Raw genomic sequence first — 11,017 nt, 5'->3', positions numbered from 1 at the left:
ACGACTAGACCTAATGGTCAGGGGTCCCTTTACCTTTACCTTAAGGGAAGGTATGGGGAGGGCAGGAGGTTGCTATGCTGCCACCGTTAAGGCCACGGCACTTTGCTTCCACCAGACATCCTCAGTCACCTTGAACTCCCAGATGCTCTGGGCTTGAGTTCTGTGAATAGAGTCTGTTAAGGTTTCTTGTTATGGTAGTTCCCACCCTCAATTTGGGTCTGAGTGCTCTGTGTGCCCGTTCAAAGATTATGATGTCTGCAAGCATTGATTTAAGCCACGAGGCAACAAATTGTGCAGGATCACTCTCTTTCACTCCATCTTCAAAAGAACGCAAATGTCCTATTTTGATTTTCTGCATCTATATTTTCTTTTTCTAATCTCTGATCTTTTTGTCATGGATTGGGCTTATTTCTTTTGTTACTGTAGTTGTTTCTGTTGAAGAGTCAAGCCTCGTGTTACGTCCTGTCAGTTTCGTTTCCATTGGAAGCATTAGTTATTTCCAAGTGTCTGTTTTTTCACTAAATTCCTTTATTCTTACACTGCAAATTCTTCTTTTAAGATGTTGTTACCATTTTCTTGCTCCAGCGAGGAAGAGGCCTCTTCTGAGGCCGGCGCCATCTTGGCTGCAGCCTGCATTAGTGACCTTGTGGAAGTGAGCCTTCTCTCTTTTATGTTCAGCTGTTCTGAATCCCTTTCCATTCCCCTTTCCTTTCTTCGAGGTTTTGGGTTTTTTGAGACAGCAGGGATTTTTCCCTCCAAGCTGTTTTCCTAGGCCTTGGAGCAGAGCTTAGAGTTTAACTTTTGGCGTGAGTTGATGGTTCTGCGACAATCTGAATTGACAGCAGCGAGCAGAGAATGACAAATGTGTCAGTCTTCTTCCTCTGGGCTCCTTTTGGAAACCAGCTGGGTCAAGGCACAAATAGCTGCAGCAGAAGCGGGGAGCGGCAGGGCAGAGTTTTGACACCTTCTGGAGCTCCTCGCATTGCAGAATGCCAGGCTTAGCATGCCAGGCCAGCAGAGCAAGCCAAATCTGTGATTGGTGCTGACACCTGAATTTGAACGGTGAGGTGAGGCAAGGCTGGACACCAAAAATCATAATTATCATCTGTGAAAGGATCAGATATTTCAATAGATGAAGCTTTGATGACCCTGAAGAACGAATCCCTCAGCCTGACCTGAAGGAGCTGAAGTGAATATTTGCCATCCTTTGAAAATTGACTGGACTGTTTAGTTTTGTTGAATGTGACATTTCAAACTCAGCTTCCCATTTTGAATGTGAAACGTGTATCTCAAAATTTGAAAACCGAGTGTTTGGGACTCGTTGGCATCTTTGGCTTTCCTTGATTTTTGCAATTGACACAATATAATATCACCAAGGCAACTATCTGTAAACAACAATAAACGTCCATAAAAACGGCAAAAGTAGTTTCTTTCCCAAATAGGTTTTATCTTAAACAATTGCAAACGCAGTAAATAAAGAGTTCCATTGTAATATATCAGTGGTTCAGTGCTCAATTCTTCTCTTTCCAAAATAGATTTTATCTTGAACAATTGAAAACACAGTAATAAAGAGTCCATTTGTGATATACCAGTGGTTCAGTGCTCAGACGTCATTCCGGTAATCAGAGGTTTCGTTGCTAAAGAGCTTAGACATCGAGCTGTCAAAATCAATTGTAACAGAATTGCACTGAATTAACAATTAGAATAAGGAAAATTAAAATTAAAAATACGTTGAGAATGCATAATTAAGACATACCTTTGTAGTGAATAATATGCGAGAGAAGACAGCATGTAAATGACTTAAAGCAGGGGTATATCGACTGTACAAGAATAAAGGTGAGACAATAACTAGTCTACTAGAACATACATAGTTAATACCCCCAGTCCCACTAATACAAAAAAATCTGTATAGAAACTTACCTGTCCCCATCTGCATGTTTCCATAGAAAGAGGACGATGTCCTTCAGTTTGTTAACCCTCCTTAGGAAACATGTAGTGATGTATGGAAGTGAGAGCTGGACCATAAAGAAGGCTGATTGCTAAAGAATTGATGCTTTTGAATTATGGTGCTGGAGGAGACTCTTGAGAGTCCCATGGACTGCAAGAAGATAAAACGTATCCATTCTTAAGGAAATCAGCCCTGAGTGCTCACTGGAAGGACAGATCGTGAAGCTGATGCTCCAGTACTTTGGCCACCTCATGAGAAGAGAAGACTCCCTGGAGAAGACACTGATGTTGGGAAAGATGAAGGGCACAAGGAGAAGGGGACGACAGAGGATGAGATGGTTGGATGGTGTTCTTGAAGCTTCCAGCATGAGTTTGATCAAACTGCGGGAGGCAGTGGAAGACAGGAGTGCCTGGCGTGCTCTGGTCCATGGGGTCACGAAGAGTCGGACACGACTAAACGACTAAACAACAACAACAACAGGAAACATGGGTAGGGCTCACAAATTTAAAAACATAGTGGTGAAGAGTCCACAAATACAGCTGCATGTAATTGCATGAATCCTGCGAACTCTAATGTTGAATTTAATCCATATGGAACTACTGGATTGAGTTTATAAATATACTTGGGTTCCATCTGGGAAAGTAATCTGGACACATTAACACCAGTTAATGAGTAAGGTGAAGATATGTGCTTTACAACAAAGAAGTGAAAGTCATCAGAAGTGTGGTTTTGTTCAGTGAAGTGTTCAACCAGCGGAGCCTCTCTGATTTTGCTTCTAATGCGGGATCAGTGTTCTAAAATAAGAGTCTTAAGAGGGCAGGTGGTGGCACCAATGTATATCAACTGGCAAGTGCATTCGATTGAATAAATCACATTTCTGGTGCCACAGTAAGTGGACCCATTCGATTTCAGAATCGTGGAGCTGTTAGGGACACGATAAGAGGCAGTTTCAATAACTTGGTTGCAGGCTAAACAGCCTCCGCACTTTGTCCCAGTGGCAGATGAGAAATTTTCTGTGGTCTTTTAAAATCACTGTGAACCAGAAAATATTTTAAATTGTGGGGTCTGCAGAACCCTATCAAAGGAGAGAGATCACAACCCGCAATGTGAGATACAATGCCCCAGTATCTGTTTATGATTTGTCTTACCTCCATCATCCTAAAAAAGAACTATATGTTCCCACTGGTTTGGAAAGGAGAGATTGAAACAGGCTTGGCGCTGCTTTTAAAAGCAATGGGGCAAGACTGTGGCAGGATTCTCCCCATTGTGTTCTTGGTGGAATGAAAGCAGCTCCCACAATTCCGACTGTAAGGGCTGCCGGACAGTGGAACGGATTCCCTCGGAAAGTGACAGACTCTCCTTCATTGGAGACTTTTAAAAATAGGTTGGGTGGCCATCTGCCAGAGATTCTTTAGCTGCAACTCCTGCATTATATTCCAGCGTTGGACTGTGTGACCCTTGGAGTCCCTTGCAACTCTGCAATTCTGTGATTCTAAGACACAGCAAAGGGTGTTGAGCTAGCAGGCAGGCAAGTGTTAATAATAATGCGCACCCAAGGAATAAAATGCAAAAGTTGCAGAACAGCGCAATCCATTGCGCAGCAATGCTACCAGCAACCAACTTGTGTATTCTTTTGCGCAACAGCACCCCACTGTCACAAAATATTTCCTCAGCACAATAAGTAGACTGCTAAGTGACTTTAACTATCTGGGATACAACTCAAGATGCGCAGGAAGGATGGTGAGGGAAAGGTCCTCTGGCCATGGCATTGTTTTCTTGACTGACCTAAGCCGCGTCCCCGAGTCAGGTCATAGCAAAGCAAAGCAAAATCCTTGCTATTTCACCCTGCCACAAATTACGGGCTGCAGGTGATCTCAGCCTCCCTCCCCTTTCTGTTAGGAAAAAGGCTCTTCAGTGGTGAATCTTTCATAGCCTTAGCAAGCCCCAGCAGCTGCGGTTGCCATGGCAACTGGCAGAGGCCTGCAGGGTGCCAGCGAGCCTTGTTGCACAGAATCAGTGGCAGACAGCTTCAACTCTGGATATGGGAGGGGGGATGAGACGGGGAGGCAAGGAAGTACAGGAACTCCACTACTACGGCAAGATAATACATCTCAGTTCTCCTCTCACCTTGCGAGGCTGAAATGTGCCAGCCTCAGAACCCTTCTTTGACTCAAATGCTCCCAAACTTTTCATGTCCCAACCACAGACTGGTTTGTAAGGGCAAATGGGGCAATACCCCACCCGTCTCAGTTTGCCCTCAGCCAGCCAACACCTGCCTGCCTTCTGGCAGTACAACCAGCCCAGGGTGTAGCTATGGCTGTCATTTCCCACTGGCCACATGCACACCATAGTACAGTGGTACCTCGGGTTAAGAACTTAATTCGTTCTGGAGGCCCGTTCTTAACCTGAAACTGTTCTTAACCTGAGGTACCACTTTAGCTAATGGGTCCTCCCGCTGCCGCCACGCGATTTCTGTTCTCATCCTGAAGCAAAGTTCTTAACCTGAGGTACTATTTCTGGGTTAGCGGAGTCTGTAACCTGAAGCATCTGTAACCCGAAGCACCACTGTACCTTTCTTCCTACGGAGGCTCTGCCATAGGCGCCAGCTCTCAGAGGCCCAGCTCTTTCCTCCCCCCCAATATTTTTTTGGGGTGGGACCCCCCATGCTCAAAAGAATCAAGGGGCAGAGCACGCCAAGTGCACAGCCAAGCATGGCTTGGCTTCAGTGGCCGGCTCCTTCTCCTCCTCCTCCTCCTCCTGCCACGTAAAGGAAAGACGGAGAAGCAGGCCCAGCCAGTGGCAGAAGGAGGAGGCTGAGGAGATGGCTTAGTATCAGAAAGAAGCTGCCAACCATTGAAGGAGCTCTGTTGCCACATCTGACTCCTGATGTTCTGGTGTCGCCTGCATGATATTGCCCCTCCCCAATCTCTCTCGCAGGTTGGTGCCTTTGCTTTTTGCCCATCTAAACAAGGGATGAGGAACCAGTGACTCCAGCTTCCATCAGCCTCAGCCAACATAGCCAAAGGTCAGGGATGATGGGAGTTGTGGTCCCAGCCCTGATCTAAACCCAGACCCTCCAACATTTCTCCAGTGAAATAGGACAACCTATTCCATAGTAGTGTTGGTGTTGTTGTTGCTGCTGCTGCTGCCCCACCCATCTGACTGGGTTGCCCCAGCCACTTTGGGTGGCTTCCACCATATATAAAACCATAATAAAACATTAAACATTAGGAAAAACCTTTCCTATACAGGACTGCCTTCAGATGTCTTATCATTTCTTATCTCCTTGACTCGGGGGGGGGGGGCACATACCGGTAACTCCATACCCTCCAACATTTCTCTGATGAAAATAGGGACATCCTAAGGAAAAGTGAGCGGGGACGTGGGTGGCGCTGTGGGTAAAAGCCTCAGTGCCTAGGGCTTGCCGATCGAAAGGTCGGCGGTTCGAATCCCCGCAGCGGGGTGTGCTCCCGTCGTTCGGTCCCAGCGCCTGCCAACCTAGCAGTTCGAAAGCACCCCCGGGTGCAAGTAGATAAATAGGGACCGCTTACAAGCGGGAAGGTAAACGGCGTTTCCGTGTGCGGCTCTGGCTTGCCAGAGCAGCGATGTCACACTGGCCACGTGACCCGGAAGTGTCTCGGGACAGCGCTGGCCCCCGGCCTCTTGAGTGAGATGGGCGCACAACCCTAGAGTCTGGCAGGACTGACCCGTACGGGCAGGGGTACCTTTACCTTTTTAAGGAAAAGTGAAACATTCTGGAATCAAATCAGAAACTCGGACAGCTTCTGTTAATCAGGGACTGTTCTTGGAAAACAGGGACACAGAGGGTCTGTAAACCCAGTAATGTCTATGCTATCTGGCTGTGGCTTCCCAGGGTCTTTTATTCCGCTTGCTACCATTTAACTAGAGATGCCAATGGTTTGACTCCATATAAGACAGGTCCTTATATTCTCATGTTCCCATCCCATTGGTCTACTTCCGGAAATCTACTCCCAACAGCTGTTCTCAATCTGGATAGAATCTTTCTTCTGCCTTTCTTCCTCTTGGTGCTTGAAGCAGAATATCAAAACGCTTCCTTTGCTCTCCCCACCCACCCACTGCCCCACAGCCTAATTAACTTTCTCCATCTGTCTCCAGAGGGGCTGCCTCTTTGGTCAGGCTTCTAAATAATTGACTGTTCATCGGTCAGGCAAGGACGCAGTCAAGATCAGCAGCTGGCTTCATGTTAGCTGCCTCAGCCAAAAGTCACCATAAAGTCATTTTCGACATTTGTGCTCCAGACTACAGGTCAGGTGTGCGTTCATTTTCCGCTGCCATTGTATTAATGACTGTGCATTTATTTGGGCATTGCTCCTGCTGTTGTGTGTGTGTGTGTGTGTGTGTTATAATATATAACTTATATATTCTGCACACAGTTGTATTTTATAGCTCAGTTGGTTAGAGCACGGTGATGACAATGCCAAGGTTGCAGGTTCGATCCCCTGTAAGGGACAGTTGCATATTCCTGCATTGCAGGGGGTTGGACTAGATGATCCTCAATGTCCCTTCCAACGCTATGATTGTCATAGAATGGTTGGGAGTGTCCCAAAGGGCCATTTAATCTAAGCCCCTGCAATGCAGGAATCACAGCTAAAGAACCTCTGACCAAATGGGCTACATGACCATTAGGGTCCTTTCCAGCTGTACAACTCTATGATTCTGTGATCCAGTGAAATATGTTACACATAGAATTCTTACTAACTGTACAGCTTTAAGTGAGGTTATCATAAGACCTCGAAGACAATATCTTGATATTTTTAACTAAAACAAATATTTTTAGAAATGTTAAAAAGGTAAAGGTGCCCCTGCCCGTACGGGCCAGTCTTGCCAGACTCTAGGGTTGTGCGCCCATCTCCCTTAAGAGGCCGGGGGCCAGCGCTGTCCGGAGACACTTCCGGGTCACGTGGCCAGCGTGACGAAGCTGCTCTGGCGAGCCGGCACCAGCGCAGCACACGGAAACCGTGCTTTCGAACTGCTAGGTGGGCAGGAGCTGGGACCGAAAGACGGGAGCTCACCCCGCCGCGGGGATTCGAACCACCGACCATGCGATCAGCAAGCCCTAGGCGCTGAGGTTTTACCCACAGCGCCACCCGCGTCCCTAGAAATGTTACTACCCTCCAAAATGAAAACAACAATTTTTCTCCCAGGGAATCTGAATGAAACAACCCAAATTTGTACTTGTCTAATTTTAGTTGACATTTAGTTCCGTTGCTTTTCTTAGGTTGCTGTTCCTATGTGTTATCGAAGTGTATGTTCTTGCTTTCATAAATACTTTTTAATTTAAAAAATCAGGTGTGTGACGGGTGGGCAGCGCCAGCCTCAAGTAACAGGGGAGATAAGGATCCGTCCTGGACAGATTAGGTGCTCCCCCCGCCCCGCCCCCCGCCCCCCGCTGTTGTATATAGAAATCCAAAGCTGAGTTTCTGATTCCAACAAAAGTTGTCTCCCTTTGAGCCGAGCAAATCCCCGCAGTGGCTCCTGCAGGGTTTGGAGAAGCTGATGGATGTCGGAGATGATGAAATGACCAGCAGGCCGTGGCCAAAGGTTGCCTCTCTGCAGATGCGACCGTGACCGGAAGACAGAGGCCCATTGATTCTGCCGCATGAAAGCGGTGCTGTTATCGCTCCCAGCCAGAGCTGCGCAGGGCGAGAGGAAGGCAAGAGCAGCGAGATGGGATCAGAGACTCGGAGCCCCGAAATAGATGAGGTCAGAGGAATAAATGAAGAGCAGCGGGTGTGTGGCGGGCGGGCGAGAGAGAACAAAGGCCACCTGAAAGGGGCGAGAGGCGAAAGAGGCGCATCTAAGGCTTTCCTCGGAAGCCAGCCTCGCGCCTTGCCTGCTGCCTTGGCGAGGCTTCGGAAGAGATTTCCTCTACCTCTGCGGATTTTAAAGTGGAGCTCTAATTGGGCTCTGTGCACCTGCTGCCAGTCCTCCTCCCTGGGCTGAGCAGCGTCCCTCGCTCTTTCTTGCCTTCTCCTTTAGCTCTTCCAGCCTCCCAATAAGGCTTTAATGAAATCTGCCCTTAATTAAATCCATGCTCATTTGCATAATTACTAGGAAATTGAAATTAGCCTGGCGACGTGGCTGGAATGCATTCTGTGTCCATCTCTTGACCCTGGTGTGGGTGTGGGTGTGTGTGTGTGTGTGTGTGTGTGTGTGTGGGTGGGTGAGAGAGAGAGAGAGAGAGAGAGAGAGAGAGAGAGAGAGACTGTCAGATTCAGCCATATAAAAGGATGACACTGGGAAGAGATTTTCCCACAACACACCTAGGAATTCCTGCTCTTATGAGAGAAACCTTGGAGGGGAACTAATGTGGCATAGTGGCTAAAAGGCTGAATTGTGATCAAGGGATATCCTGGTAAGGGTTGGTCCCAGGGTTGGGAAATCCTTCTGCCAAGTTCTTAGTGAGCTGTCCACCTGGTGCCATCCTACTTGGATGGGCATATCCAGATGATGATGCTTGGGGAGTGCTCTTCAGACCCATGGCGCCTTCGGTGTGGGCTCCTCAGGCTCTGATTTTATCCCCTATGCTGCTTAACATGAAAACACTGAGTGAGGTTATGTAGAGTTTTGGAGTCCATTGTCAGCAATATGCTGATGACACACAGCTCTACTTCTCCATTACATCTGCAGGTGAGGCAGTGGAAGTGCTGGACCAGTGTCTTGCCTCGGTAACAGACTGGATGGAAGCCAGTAAACTGAAGCTCAATCAGATAAGACTGAGGCACCTTTAGTGGGTGGTTCCCTAGATCAGGTGGATGGGAGGTTGCCTGCTCTTGAGGGGGTTGCCCTCCCTCTGAAGGAGTGGGTACGCAGCTTGGGGGGACTTCGGCATCCTTTGTTGTCAATTGAGGCTCAGGTGGCCTCAGTGGCATAGAGTGCCTTCCATCAGGTTTGGCTGGTGACCCAGCTGCACCCTATTATGACAAGGATGACTTAACTTCTGTCATCTATGCTCTGGTAACCTCTAGGTCAGATTACTGCAACGCGTTATTTGTAGCGTTGAAGAGGTCCAGAAACGTCAGCTGGTGTAGAATTTGGTGGCTAGGTTGCTCACTGAGGCAAGACGATTTAAGCATATTACACTGATCCAAAGCTGCCAATCAGTTTCTGGGCCCAATTCAAAGTGCTGGTCTTGACCTGTAAGGATCCAATTTGCTCCCTAAATGGAGGGGAGCTGAGCTGCCCCTTCCACAGCTCTTTTCCAATTCAGATTGATCCTAAGCTGTTTCCTTCCTTCCTTCCTTCCTTCCTTCCTTCCTTCCTTCCTTCCTTCCTTCCTTCCTCTCTCTCTCTCTCTCGCCTCCAGCATAATTACCTGCCATTCATTAAGATCCTTTTGGCCTAATCCCTGAATCAAATGGGGATCACGGAGAGCTTGCTTCTTCCTTGCCCTTTTTGCAGGGCTTGCGTAACATTCAAACCAGGATGAGATCGCGTGTATGGAACGAGATTTGGAAATGTGAGAGGAGGCCAATGTTGCAAGTTTGTACTGCCCCTCCCATCATAGCTGTCAACTTTTCCCTTTTCTTGCAAGGAATCCTATTCGGAATAAGGGAATTTCCCTTTAAAAAAGGGAAACGTTGACAGCTATGCCTCCCATCATGCTTGGGCCCTGAATTCATGCAGTCTCTCCCCTTAACACTGATCCACAATTGCTCCAGTGAGCCCATCTCCCGGTCTCCCGTGTTGGTTCAGGCTGGCGGTCTTGCTGTGTCTCCGCTCTGTGTTCGCCTGCAGTGTCGCCTGAGGCCTCTGGCAGCTCCCGGAGCTCCCGGCAGAATTGGCTCAGCTGTCGCAGGGCCAGGCATGGATCAAGGAAAACGCGGCATGCATATTCATGAGGAGCCGTGTCGGAAGCCTGGCACACACCCTCCCCTGCTGGGTCTGTGTTGCTGAGTCTCCCGGGATCCAGCCTTTACAGAGTGCACATCAAAGCCCTCTCTCACTTCATGCTGGAATGAAGTCCCCCATCACCACACCCCCAGGCACGCTCAAAGCTCTTTGGAAGCCAACATCCTTTGACCTGGAAAACAGCCTTCTCCTTCCAGCTGTGTAAACGGTCAGGCTGAAACCGGTAGACAGGGAATTTGCTTCAGACCTGGGCCATATTCACACCATACATACCTGTGATGCCACTTTTACCAGTCACAGTATGTGTCCCCCAAAGGATTCTGGGAGCTGTAGTTTGTGAAGGTTGCTGAGAGTTTATAGGAGACCCTTATTCCCCTCCCAGAATCCCCTAGGAAGAGGGATTGATTGCTAAACCAGAGGCGGATTTAGGGCAGCGCAACTGGTTCTGCCGCACTGGGCGCCTAGGGGACACCGCAGGGAGTCACAACTACGACCTAGTGAATTGAGCAGAATGTGTCAAAAAGTGAAAATCCGGACACTTATGCCCAAAGTTGTTGAGCTTTCTTTGCAAAATCTCAAAAAATATTTGCTGCCTTTGAGAAAATTTGGCAAAATCTAGACTTCCAGTATGGCTGGACATATGGCAACCCCATTTAAAGTGCAGTCAAACCAACAATTCATGTTTTGCTAGATAGGCGCATGATAGGAGCTGAAGCTCACAGTGTTTTCCTGTAAAGTTGCTAAATATGTGAGAGACACTCCCACTGTGCCCTGACAGGCGGAGGGCATAGCTATGTATTCTCCTACCTGCCTGGGCACACCCTCTTCCTCTTTCCACTCTGCCAGCAATGTGAGAACATCTGGATATCCGAGCTCCAAGCTCAGACTACCTTTGAAGCTAGACCTAAGTATGTGTTTGCAACTGAATTACCGTGTTAAGCCTGCCTGAACAAAGCTGTTGCATCTGTTACTCTTCAACAGGTGTTCTGGGTGAGTAAAGAGGACATTCCCAGCATAGGGAGCCAGAACATAGATCCATCTAACTCAGTATTGTCTACACTGACTGGCAGCAGCAACCCTGGGTTTCAGAGGAGGCTCTTTCCCAGCCCTACCTGGAGATGCCTAGGATTGAATTTGGGACCCTGCATGCAGGGCAGATGCCCTGTCACTGAACTA

This window comes from Podarcis muralis, chromosome 14, assembly GCF_964188315.1.
Source record: "Podarcis muralis chromosome 14, rPodMur119.hap1.1, whole genome shotgun sequence".
NCBI classification, from domain to species: Eukaryota; Metazoa; Chordata; class Lepidosauria; order Squamata; family Lacertidae; genus Podarcis; species Podarcis muralis.
This window is presented reverse-complemented; position numbering follows the sequence as displayed.